This window comes from Capricornis sumatraensis, chromosome 17 (assembly GCF_032405125.1).
Source record: "Capricornis sumatraensis isolate serow.1 chromosome 17, serow.2, whole genome shotgun sequence".
Classification (NCBI taxonomy): domain Eukaryota; kingdom Metazoa; phylum Chordata; class Mammalia; order Artiodactyla; family Bovidae; genus Capricornis; species Capricornis sumatraensis.
This window is the reverse complement of record NC_091085.1, coordinates 53,057,759-53,071,521: the sequence shown is the minus strand read 5'-3', so window position 1 is coordinate 53,071,521 and position 13,763 is coordinate 53,057,759. Positions and strand designations below refer to the sequence as shown.

Sequence of the window (13,763 nt, the reverse complement as noted above, 5' to 3'; positions counted from 1 at the left end):
GAAAAAGACGCCTCCATAAAAAGCAGACACGGCGATGTCGCAGTGGAGCTTGGATGGGGCCATGGCGTTTGTGGGCAGGAAATTGATGGTGTGGCTCACGGGACGCTATTTCTGGCTCCAGGATGTTGGCCATGGGTCTGGGCGGGGCATGCCTCTTAAGACTCGTGCCATGGGTTCGCTTCTTTTATATCCGTGGAGATTGGAGGGGGCAGTGGTGAGAGCTGTCCCAGCGAAAGGTTGTAGGCCTATGGTTAAAATAATACCATGGGTGAAACACACAGGTACAAAAGAGAAGTTAGGAATCTATTCCTTCTTCTTCCTTTTTTTTTTTTTTTCTCTATGAAAAGTAACCAGCTCTCTAGGATCTGAGCTTCAGAAAATGAAGATTTAAGCCACATTTCAAAATGTTCTGGGAAACTGTTCTCTACCATCCAAATCAGTTTCGAGCCTCCAAGTTCCATTATCCTAAGCAACTGAAAATTTTTCTTTCTAGGAAAAAAAAAGAGTTTAATGCAAGCGGGTCTGAAAGCCCTAAGTCTTTTTGGGCATCCAATGGGCTTATCAAAACTGCCCTGTGATGAATTCATTGGTTACATTCCAGTAAAGCAAACAAAGCTTAACAAGGTGATCACGTGTGGGAGGATACATTTTGGACTTTGCAGAACCCAGAGTTTTGAGAAAGGGATTTGAGGTCTAAAACCACAGCCAGGTTTACAAATCCACAGTTCAAGCTGTTCCTGAATTCAAACAGCCCTATAAACACAGCAGAGTTGTTTATTTCTCTAAATTTAAAACAGCCCCGCCTCAGCTACAAGGACTAAGGGAAACAAGAGGGCAGCCGGTGCCTGCCCCACCCTCTCCCTGCCTTGATCAGGACGGCCGAGGAGGAGGAGGAACAGGGTAGGGATGTGTTTCTGTCTAGTTTGTCTCTGGGTCTGAGAGGCAACAGTCTCTCTTTGGAAGAACGGTGTCTCCACAGCCCCAGCTACCAACTGGAATTGACTCAGGTGGGAGGGGAAGGTCCCAGGAATTCCAGTAACTGGGCACTGCCACAGATAAGCAGCCTTTGAATGATGACTATGATGGGACCAGTGGTGACTATGATAGTGACCAGCTACTGGAAATCAAAACTATCGGAAAACTTTACCTGAATTCTGAGGTCGTAAACTAGAGGCCTCTGAGCTCACCCTGCCCTGTGGCTGTGCCTGGTTTTGCAGGCATGGACTTAAAATTTTTGATTAGCTGCCAAAGTTGAAAAATAGGACAATTTCACATAAAAACACAAATTCCCGGTTTCTCTTGAGAAATCTCCCTCCCTTGTTCCGATTTTGTGGGGCTGAATGGAGGGGCCTTCTTTTGTGTTGGACGTTGCCCCTCAGCTCATCACTGACTTCTGACCCTGTGATCATTGGACCTGCTGGACATAGAGCATGTTAATGGTTTGGACTCCAGGGCCAGGTGGCTTGGGTTTCAGTGGCGTTCTAATCCTTTCTGTGGTGACCTTGGGCAACCACCTAACTTCTGAGTCCAAATTCCTTACCTGTAACACGGGTCAATCAAAGCCAGATTTTAGTTCCCTGCTCATGGCGCTGTTCTGAAGGCTGGCACGTGGCTGGTCCAACACTGAGAAGCCCTTGGGATCCTGTCCTGTATGGATGCCTCCCAATGTGCCTCCTGTCCCCAGGATCTCAGTCCTCACTTAGTCCACCTGCTCAGATGTGACCCCCTGACAGGGGCTGACGTGGTTGGACCAGTCATCGTAATCACCCACAATCATGCATTGTTTACTTGGTGTCAGTATTCTTGGACTGCAAGAACCAGTCCATCCTAAAGGAAATCGGTCCTGAATATTCATTGGAAGGACTGATGCTGAAGCTGAAACTCCAGTACTTTGGCCATGTGATGCGAAGAACTGACTTATTGGAAAAGACCCTGATGCTGGGAAAGATTGAAGGCAGGAGGAGAAGGGGACAACAGAGGATGAGGTGGTTGGATGGCATCACCAACTCGATGGACATGAGTTTGAGCAAGCTCCGGGAGTTGGTGATGGACAGGGAAGCCTGGCATGCTGCAGTCCATGGGGTCGCAAAGAGTTGCACATGACTGAGTGACTGAACTAAACTGGAGTGTTCTAATCCCATTGTTGTATTAACTCATTTCATCCTCAAAAAAATGAGACAGACAAGAGCTCACGTGGTATAGAGAGCTGTAAACTTTGGCTTCATGTTCCCACCCTGTTAATAGCTTCTCGTGTGTCCTGGTTAACTGGAGCCTTTGAAGGTATTTTTTGGGTGGCCACTTTTCTAGAGTATGGCCAGTTATTCGGTGAAGCCAGGAAACCTCAAGTCACCTTTGGCCCCCTGGGGCCATGCTAGCAGGGGTCTTAATGTGGCAGATGCTGAGGGAGGTTGGGTATTTCTTGATCCACCTCCCTCAGTTTGGAGTTCAGACAGGACCACCAAACATGGGTGTCATTCGAAGGATCACTGTAAGCATTGCTCCATTTTATTGACCATATCCTTTGCTCTGGGGTGTTTCCCGGGGGGCCTCAATGAGCTTACATTTCTAGGTTTAAGGAGAATAGGATTTGAACAGGAAAAGTCCATCCAACATTTTTCAAATCAAACTCCACATAGCTTTTGAAGTAAGTGAGATGATTTCAAGTGCACTTTTAGCGATTAAACAATTTTTTTTTTTTTTTTTTTTTGCTTTGCTGGGTCTTTGTGGTTGCTTGAAGTCTTTCTCTAGTTGCAGAGGCAGTGGCTACTCTGTAGTTGCAGAGCTGGGACTATATATATATATGTTTGGCTGTGCTGTGTGACTTGTGGGATCTTAGTTTCCTGACGAGAGATTGAACCCAGGCCATGGCAATGACAGCACAGAGTCGTAACCACTGGACCACCAGGGAATTCCCTCAACACTTAAACAAGGAGAGAAACACTTCCCACACCCAGTCAAGCAGGTCAATTATTTTCATATTTGTGATTTCCCAATTCTCTTGTGGTCTCTGTTCATATTTTTGGTTGATTTCATTTTTTTTAAAGAACGTTGTAGGAGACAGGGTTGAGGTTTGAACTTTTCAAAAAAGGATAAAACATCTGAGCAATTTAGCTGTTCCTTCTCCGAGTTCTCAGCTAGAACGTGGGATCTTCCTTCTCTGCCAGCTGCTCACTCTGAGATTTCGAACCCATGACCTGCTTATCTTAGGGCTTTTCTCCACCCACTTGGCTAGTTTCTCTTGTTTCTGAGCTGACTGTGTGACCTGCCTTTTGGCAAATTGTGCCTCCTGGGAAATTTTCTCATGGGCGTTGGGTGCAAATGGGAGAGAGGCTCTGGAGGATCCTTTGAGAGAGAAAGTCTATTTGAACATGAACCAGAGGAAACACAGTCTGTGTTCCTTCAATACTGAGGCAACTCTCCTCCAACTCCCACGACCAGCAGAAATCTGCATGAGGAGGGAGTCTTCCTGGAGTGTTCCAGCATCTTGTTTCACTCCCCTGTAAACCTTATTTTAATTTTATTGTTTTATTGGCCTTGCTTGGTCTTTGTTGAGGCACGTGGGCATTCTTCAGTTGCTTTGCACAGGCTTAGTTACCCCTCAGCATATGGGATCTTAGTTCCCTGACTAGGAATTGAACGCACATCCCTTGCATTGCAAGGTAGATTCTTAACCAGTTGGAAAATGGATTCTTAACCACTGGACCACCAGGGAAGTCCTCCCTATAGACCTTGAGGGCTCAGCTCCAGTGTGGCTCTTACAGAGATGAGTCCCACACCAGTTGCGTTCCCCTTTGCTCTCACAGGTCCCTGTATGTCCCCCTCTGTCCCTTGCATCTTTGGTGATGACCTGTTCATTATGTGTCCTCCTTCTTGGACAGTTAGCTCTGCAAGGGCAGGGACTCGTCTGTCTTGGTCACTGCTATATTTTCAGGGATGAATATCAGCACGATAGATGCTTGATCCCTATCAACTGAACAGATACATCTAGTCTGTCTTTCTGATGCTTAAATGCCTTTGAATGCTTCCCCAGCACGTATCTGATGGGCCATCATTTGCATATCACCTGTGATGAATCCTTCTCCATCCTGAATGGGCCAGTCCCGTTTTTGCACCCCTCTGACGTTTAGATACTTCTTTCTGTTATTGGACTAAATTCGTTTTGAATAATTACCTCTAATTCCACTTCACCTCTCAATCATCTTGGATGCCTGCCAGAAAGACCTTCTTCCTGTTTTACTTGTTAATTTTTCCTCCCTCTGGAAATGTACCCTTCTTTTTTCCCTCTTGTGCGTTAGAGCTTCCTCTGCTTATAAACACCAAGAAACCTGCTACAGCTCCATAGCAGCAGCTGGAAAATCTCAGCACCCACATTCTCTTCTCAGCATCGACAGGACTTTTTAGACCCTTTTCATTAGGTTACTAACTTCAACTTTGCATTAAGTCACTAACTTCAATGCCATCAACAAAATGGTAAGCTATTCTGAATGGTGTTTCAGGACAAAAATTTCCAGAAGGGCCTGACTGTTGGGCACAGATCCAACTTCTGTCTTCCTTAGATGATTGGGAGTTTTAGGAATGTTTGAAAGCCTGATGGAGCTTCAGAGAGAAGTATTCATTCACCACGTCCATTTCACAGATGGGGAGACTGAGGTCCAGAGAAGGCACAAGATAGCCTAGAGCCACAGGGTGATTTAGTGCTGAGTTTCTTGAAGTATTGTTTCTAGACCATCAGCAGAAGAGTCCAGTCCAATGCAGAGAGTGCTAAATATGGAACTTCTCAGTCTCCAGCCCAAGACCCACTGAATCCAAATCTCTGTGGACAGGGCCTGGAGATCTGAATTTTAACCCAGGGTGATTTTCATGGACCAAATCTCAGAACTGCTCAAGGCTGACTCTAGCCCACAAATGTGTTTTTTTTGCTGGCATTATGTCGGTTCTCACAAATTTTCTATTTTAACAAGTTTTTGGAATTGTTTTTTGGCAGAATGTATGTGCATGCTAAGTTGTTTTAGTCATGTCCAACTCTTTGCAACTCTGTGGACTGTAGCCTGCTAGGTTCTTCTGTCCATGGGATTCTCCAGGCAGGAATACTGGAGTGGGTTGTCACACCCTCCTTCAGGGAATCTTTCCAACCCAGGGATCAAACCTGCATCTCTTAACATCTCCTGCATTGGCAGGCAAGTTCTTTACTACTAGTACCACCTGGGAAGCTTTCGGCAGAATGGGTGGGTTCAAAAAGCCTGCCTAACTGTTTGCAGAAACAGAGCCTCTCTCATGGTGCTTTAAATGCTTTTTTAAATTAATACTCAACTCCCCTGAAAGATAAAATTTCATTAAAAAATCTCTACTTCTGTCTTGTCTTAAAAAATCAGTAACTCCTAGTGTTACCCACCCACCTGGCATCAGTTGGTTAGAGCGAAGGTGACTACCCAGTGGCCTCCAGATTTCCTGAGTCCCTTGGACTCTCACAGCTTCCCTGGTAGCTCAGCTGGTAAAGAATCTGCCTGCAGTGCAGGAGACCCCGGTTTATGATTCCTGGGTCAGGAAGAGATTCCCTGGAGAACGGATAGGCTACCCACTCCAGTATTCTTGGGTTTCCCTGGTGGCTCAGCTGGTAAAGAATCCACCTCTAATGCAGGAGACCTGGGTTCAATCCCCGGGTTGGGAAGATCTCCTAGAGAAGGGAATGGCTACCCACTCCGGTATTCTGGCCTGGAGAATCCCATGGACTGTATAGTCCATGGGGTCGCAAAGAGTCAGACACGACTGAGCAACCTTCACTTTCACTTTGGACTCTCAGCGCTCTGCTTGATGAGACTGAAGGGGAGTGGCCAGTCACCTGTGGTTTTCTTAAAATAGTGTTGAGGAGAGAAATGGTAAGAGTCAATGAGAGTCCTAGAGCACCAGATATTTCTAGAAGAAATTAGAGAGCCTTCTGGGGAGGCAGGAAGCATAGGCATGAGCAGCATTTCATATGCAGGGCTTGATCTGACAAAGAGTGTGTCTGCAAGTTGAAAAATACGGCCTGAGCTGCCTACAGGAGAAACGCTGGCTCTCTTATGGAGTCAGTGCCCCTGGAAAGACAGGCTTTCGAGTTATGGCCTCTGTCATGTATCTTAAGGTCAGAGAAACACTATCCCTCTGGGTCTCGATCATCTTTTTCTCTGCATTTCATTGTTCACTTCTACCATTGCAAACTCAACTATGACTGAAGATGCAATTCCTCATCTTTCACCCAGTGTCTCTTCTGTTAACCAGGTTCTCCACCACTATGACATTTAGCTTTTTTTCTCTCCAAATTTTGCTCTTCATTATATCATTTCTCCCACCCTATTTTGGTGATTACTTCCTTGTAATCATGTAGCTGAGGGGAAAAAATTTTAAGGATACAGTGTGGCAGCTTCGGCATCTTTACCACTTCTCTATGTCAAGTGAGAATCAAGATATTTTTAGGAAAGACAATGAATTTGGGGCCATAGAGTTGATACCTTGTAACATTTCTACTGTAAGAGTGAGGTCTCTTGCATTCACTTAACCATGTATATATAGCCTCACACTTTGCTCCTCAATTGTTCTATGATTTTTAGGAGGAATAAGAAAGTCTTAGGAGCCATTCTCTGTGTTTTTTAGCACCTGGGTCTCTGCACTCTTGAGAACAGGTGAGAATAGATCACTTGAAAGTTTTACTGAGGAAATTTACACAGCCAGACATAATTCTATCCTTACAGTCCTAATGTGGACGAAAAAAAAAAAAAGGCATGTCATCCCCTTAACTCAGCTTATATAATATAGACAATGAAGGCAGCAAGGCAGGATGTATTTATGCCAAGGAAGTCCAAGGGTGGGTTATTTACTTTAATTGGTTGAGGTTGAATGATGCAATTATCTAAATTTCCAGTCAAGCTAGAATGTTTTTAAGACAGTTTTTAAGATTCTTAAATTTTTCTCACTTTTAAATTGCTTTTATGATTTTTTTTTTTTTTTTACTGTATACACGTAGCACCTGAACTATAAAACCTGGGCTTCCTTGGTGGCTCAGCTGGTAAAGAATCTCCCTGCCATGTGGGAGACCTGGGTTCGATCCCTGGGTTGGAAGATCCCCTGGAGACCCCCTGGAGAAAGGAACGGCTACCCACTCTAGTATTCTAGCGTGGATTCATGGAGAAATCCATGGACTCTATAGTCCATGGGGTTGCAAAGAGTCGGACACGACTGAGTGACTTTCCTTCACTCACTAGATTCAATTGAAAAGGAAACTTATCATCCCCAAGAACTGAAACCCAATCATCATTTTCTTAAGTAGAAGATTCCTGCGTTGTTGAGTTCCATGTGGGTACCATTGCCCACCAGAGGCTCTGAATTCGACATGTGGCATTTCTTTGTTAAAACAGGGATTAGCAATTGTTACTTACATACAAAGGGACTTTCTTCTCATCATAATCAGAACTGAAAGATGACTGAGAAGGGATTAGCATCTCATACTGTGATTCCTGTTGTATAAAGGCGTGAAAGTGTTAGTTGCTCAATGGTGGCTGATTCTTTGCGACCCCATGGACTGTAGCCCACTAGGCTCTTCTGCCCATGGAATTCTCCAGGCAAGGATACTGGAGTGGATTGCCATGCCCTTCTCCAGAGGATCTTTCCAACCCAGGGATCAAACCCAGGTCTCCTGCCTTGCAGACAGATTCTTTACCATCTGAGCCACCCAGGAAGCCCAGATAAAGGCATGCTGATATGCTAACATTCTCTTGGAGAATCTGTCCAAGACCAGAGTGACTGAAACTATCAACTCTTAGAAAGATGTAGGGAGAAATCATCATATCACCCTGTACTCTGCTGAAATGGGGAGGTACAGATTACACTTTAGGGTCTTAAGAAAAATCGGAGTTAGGAATCTGATTCGATGGCAGAAGCTTGCTGGTTGACTGCCAGGTGTCTGGGTCTTTTCCCGGCTTAGCCAGAAAGCCCAAACCTCCCCATCAATGTCTTTCAGCCTGTGCTCACTCAGCAGGCGGCCACTCGGTAGAGATGCTCTGTTATCAGAACCCTGTACGTTCCTCTCCTCCTGCACAGTGGCCACACCACATGGAAAACGCACTTAGAAGCCTACAGTTGGTAGATTCCCTTGATGTCTTCTATTTTTTCTACAAATAAAGAAACCAAGGCCCCAGTTCTGGAGGCTCTCTTGACCAAAAACTGGGAGAACATCCAACTGCCATGCCTGAGATACGCTGTAATAAAATTGGACTTTGAACCAGCCAGATCAGATTAAAGGCCTTCCTGACCGAGTAAAATCTCTTTTATTTTCTTTTATGAGATCCTTTTTATTTTGAGATAATTGTAGATGAACAGGCAGTTGTAAAAAATAATACACAATGAGCCCATGTACTCTTTACCCATTTTGATGAAGTTGAGTGGTTAAGTTGAGAAACTTGAGATGGGGACTGTCCTGATTGTCTGTGTGGGGCAGAGACATCACAGGAGTCCTTATAAAGAGAGAGGGCAGATGGGCAGAGTCAGAGATGTGGAGGTGGTTTAAAGATGGGGGAGGGGCTATCTTCTTTACCCATTCATCTGTTGATGGACTTCTAGGTCCATCTATGTCCTATCTATTGGGAACAGTGCTGCAATGAACTATTGCATGTATCCTTTCCAGTTACAGACTTGTCCAGATATAGACCCAGGGGTAGAATTGCTGGATCCCATGGCAACTCGATTTTAGTTTTTTGAGGAATGTCCATACTATTCTCCATAGTGGCTGTACTAGTTTACATTCCCACCAACAGTGGAGGAGGGTTCCCTTTTCTCACACCCTCTCCAGCATTGTTATTTGTAGCCTTCTTAGTGGTAGCCATTCTGACTGGTGTGAGATGGTGCCTCATCGTAGTTTTGATTTGCATTTCTCTGATAATCAGCAATGTTGAGCATCTTTTCTTGTGCCTGTTGGGATGGCATTGGTTTTGATGCCCTCAGCTCCCCACTCCAGAACATTCTTGAGCCTGCTCTGCAGGCTCTGGGTGGTTCTCATGGAAACCTGCTTTCAGGTGGCTGACAGGTGTGGATGAGCTCATTTCATGCTATCACATTGTAGGTGGACGTGTGTCTCACACAGGATGAGAGCCACCTCTGTCTTGAACTGTTATGCCCAGAGTCCGAGGCCCCAAAACTGAGAGAATAAGACATCCACAGCAATGCAAAAGCATGAAGGGGTGTTATTTCTAGCTCAAGCTAGGGCTCCCGCCACATCCAACGCAGTGGAGTGAAGCAAGGAGCCCCGAGCCCAGATTTACAGCAGTATTTATAGGTTTTAGAACAGAGAGTTGGCAAGGGATGATTGGCTGCAGGAGTTTCCTAATTGGCTAATCTTTATTGGCTGCAGGGGTTTCCTGGTATTTACTAATTGGCTATTGGCTGCAGGGGGATATCTTTTACGTCCTGATAAACTCAAACCAGGTTATGGGGAGTATACTGATTAGACAAGTCCTGGCATCCGCGGGGATGACCTCACTGGGCAATGACTCAGCCTTTCCCGTGAGTCCTCCCTTAGTCCCTGAAGCCTATCATGACGTTTGTTAGGTCCCAACAGAGCCAAGTCCTCTTGGAAACAGAAAAGAATAGAGCATCTCCTTGCTTCCTCTTCCCTGGTAGCTCAGATGGTAAAGAATCTGCCTGCAATGTGGGAGACCCAGGTTCAATCCCTGGGTCAGGAAGATCCCCTGGAGAAGGGCGTGACTACCCACTCCAGTATTCCTGCGTGGAGAATCCCCATGGACAGAGGAGCTTGGTGGGCTACAGTCCATGTGGTTGCAAAGAGTTGGACCTGACTAGTGACTAACTCTCACTTTGCTCCCTCTGCTCACCCTGCAGCAGCTTCCCCAGCAGCCCCCCTGCCCCCAAATCTGTCACCTGAAGTGGTGGTCAGGAATGAGAGAGGAAGCCATGTGCACGTCCTTGTGGTGGCCCTTGGTGGACTTCAGGGTCAGGAAGGGGATTCATCCTCTGCGGACAGTCATAGTCAACTGAGAGTTTGTAAGCAATGGGAATTCAACTCAGCTAGGTTCAGGGGATTTATTGATAGGCTCCAAGTAAGACTGTGTTCTGGTTATCGACTGATGCATAAGAAGCACTCCCAAACTTAACAAGTGAAACGCAATTTAGCATCACCTCTCACAGTTCTGGGGCTGGGCAGGGCTGTCTCATGGCTATAGCTATGGCAGCCAGGACTGGGTCCCTGAGCTGGTTTCTCAAGACCACTTTCTTCACTCACATCTCTGGCACCTCCGGCTCCTCTATGTGGTTTCTTTGTCTACCAGCAGAGCTTGGACTTGTTCTGTGCTCCAAGAAGCTGAAAGCGGAAGTTTCCAGACAATTATTGGCTGTCTCTGGAACCTGGCCAGGCCCACTTCTGTCGTTTCCTCTTGGTCAGATCAGCCAGAGGGCAGGTGGAGAAACTGGCCTAAGTCTTGGTGGAGAATGGGAAGGTCACATGGCATGAAAACAGATGGGCTGGGAGATGCGGTGGCTTCTTTGGGAAGATTCAGTCTACCACGACGAACTGGGTCCAGGTGCTTAGATGACGTCACTGGAAGCTCCTGTCTCCATCACTTTGGCTCTGTTCTCAGGAGGGCTTTCCAAGTGTGATAGCAATGTCGACTCAGAGTCTCTAGGATTCCCTTTTATCAGCTGATGCATGGCCATCCCTGAACCAGTCACTGTGATTCGGACTGCTCCAGCCCGCGTGAGCCTGGGGCTGTGTAATCAGTCCCACTTGACTGAGAGGACACAGAGGTTGGTGAGGGGGGGGCAGCGATTCTCCCCAAGAATGCTGTGCTGGGTGAGGAAGGATGGATATCCAGGCTGCTACATCACCTGCGGGTCTCCTTGCCCTCCCCGCTGGCCACTGTTCTGGTCCACCTTGAGTTACGAACACGCGGGACATGGTACCGAGTCTGCGGGTCTGGTCCTCTACCTGGGGAGATTCCCTACGCGTTCCTACCTGCTGCTTCTGCCCCACTCACCACAGACACAGAGGTGATAACACACAGCAAGACTTCCACATCTGTAGGCATTTTTCTCCTCCATGGAATTCTTGGGAATCTTTGTTGTCTAATTCAGTAAGTGAGCCCTCTCCCAAAGTACGTCATCTCCAAAAGAGGATAGAGAGATGACAGGCGCAGATTCCAGAGCCCCACTGCCTGGTTCCAATGCTGCCTCCATCACTCGCTATGTGGCCTTAGATAAGTTACTTTACCCCCCTGGGCTTCAGTTTTCTCACTTGTAAAATGGGGACTATACTAACCCCTACTTCACAGGGCTGTTGGGAGGATTAAAAGAGTTAACTCGTGTAAAATTCTTAGGACATTTTATTTTGCACGAAGCAAGTTCTTAAACAGTAGAACTTACTTTTCTTTCTAAAGTGTTCTTTATATAGTAAGGACATTTATTTCTCGCTTGTTAAATGTTTTACAAATATTTTTTTCCTGGGCTGTCGTTTGTCTTTTGACTTTGTCATGGCTTTGAGTCCTTTGGCTTGCAGAATTTTATAATATTTATGCACTCAAATGTATCCATCTTTTCCTGGGACAGCTGGAATTTCTTCTGTTTGTTTGTTTTATCAAGAAAGAACTTTCCTCTCTTTACTTTTGGGATGGATGAGGATTTAATGCTCATAAGAAGAAGAAAAGTGTTGAATCAATTTGTCAATACTGCACTTCTTTGTCCTTTAGACTTTTTCTTCTTTGTATTGACAATTTCCAGTGCAAGAAGCAAAGTTCCTGAAAATACTAATATTAGAGGACTCATTGCAAATCTTTGAAGACTCCATGAGGACGTAAATTGATGTTTAAATACAAGCTGTTCCTCAGAGACAAATGATTATTTTGTCGGCTGAATGAACCAAAATGAAAAGCTTGGCTTATAGAAACCATCATCTGCTTCAATCTTCCCTTATCTAAGGTCAAATTGAATGTTTTATGTTTAATTTTTCTTCCTGGACAGAAAGACATTCCGCCAAGACAGGATTGAGCGAAAGGAATTTTTCAATGCAGCAAAGTGTTTGGGAAAAAATGGACTTTTGTGAATCCCACTGGGGATCGTTTCATAACAGAAGTTTCACAATGTGCTGTGTTCGTGTCCCTGTGAAATTGGTTGTTTCTGCGTGGAGAGGCAAAGCAAGGAGGCTTGGGGTTTTGTTTTCGGACTCTGTGCCCCTGCAGTGGATGGCAGACAGAAGACCTGGGGGACCCCGGGCCTGGGACTCCCCTCCACCTGGTGCCTTTGCAAAGGCAAAGAAGAACAGTGTCTGGGAGAGCCCAGATGCTCTCTGGACAACTTACCAAAGTCCTGTCATTTAGTTGCAGTGACCCGTGTCCCAGGGCACTTTTGAGGACTTTTTTCCTTCCTCAATAGCCCTGAGAACATACTCCTGGCTACCTGAAACTCTGCTCTGCAGTCTCTCTGAGCCTCATCCATTATTTCAAGTTTCATCTTTTTTTAAAAAAAATTATGATATTGTTTTATGAATTTTTTAGAGACACATAGTATTATGATGTACATATTACTTTATTAGCTTTTAAAATGTGTTTATTTATTCATTTTTGGCTGTGCTGGGTCTTTGTTGCTGCACGTGAGCTTTCTCTAGTTGCGGCAAAGTGGAGTTACTCTCTAGTCGCGGTGTGTGGGCTTCTCATTGAGGCGGCTTCTCTTGTGGAGCTCACGCTCTAGGGTGTATGGACTTTAGTACTTGTGGGGTGAGCTTAGTTGCTCCGTGGTATGTGGTGTCTTCCTGGACCAGGGATCAAACCTGTGTCCCCTGCATCGGCAGGTAGATTCTTAACCACTGAACCACCAAGGAGTTCCAATCTTGGGCCTGTTTTGATCAGCCCTGAGTACCTCCGCTCTCAGCATCTCTGAAGCCTGGGCTAGGTTGAGGGGGCCAAGGCTGCCTGATTTATTTCCAGCTATTATAAGCTGTGCCCGGCAGGTTGCATGCATTCTCTCTCTCACACACTCACACAGTTTACTCACATGCAAAGAAAGGGTAAATATTACTGGAGTTGGAGAAGCAGAGTGGGGGTGATCGGGCTCCAAAAGGCGATAACAGGAGCCTCTAGCTGGTCTGGCCTTTGTTGGCCCTCCCTGGGGAGCCTGCCCCCTCCCCTTCTCCTCCCTCTTCCCTCGTCTGCAAGGTGATCCTGGGTCAGGTCTTCACCATTAAGAGCTGGATGTGGCTCTCTTGGCTGCCAGGGCCTCCATGGGCCCTGCTTTGTGGGAAATGAACAATTATAGGTTTCATAACCTTTCAAAGTGGGCTTCCTCTTTGACTAAAAATGCTCTACTGGGAATCTATTGTAAAGGCATATGATCTGAGATGTGCAGAGAGGTTTAGTTTCCAGTTCGGTTTGGGAAGTTAAAAGTTGGAGAAAACTTAAAGACTTAGTCATGGGGAGATTGCTGTTTAAAAAAAATCTACAGAACTTCCCTGGTGGTACAGTGGATGAGAATCCTCCTGTCAATGCAGGGGACATGGGTTCGATCCCTGGTCTGGGAAGGTTCGACATGCCAAGGGGCAACGAAGCCTGTGTGCTGAAACTACTGAAGTCTGCAAGCTTAGAGCTGGTGCTCTGCAAGAAGAGAAGCCATCGAAATGAGAAGTCTGCACGCCACAACAAAGAGTAGCCTCCATGTGCCACAACTAGAGAAAGCCCTCGAACAGCAGTGAAGACCCAGTGCAACTAAAAATAAAATAAACATATAAAAATTTT

The 13,763-nt window shown here is 45.8% G+C and overlaps 1 protein-coding gene across 2 annotated transcripts in view; it reads left to right on the top strand.

Moving 5' to 3' along the window:
- The window catches only part of ADGRD1 (adhesion G protein-coupled receptor D1), a 173,954-nt gene that overhangs the window by 13,599 nt on the left and 146,592 nt on the right, over positions 1–13,763 (top strand). The window lies entirely within an intron of this gene.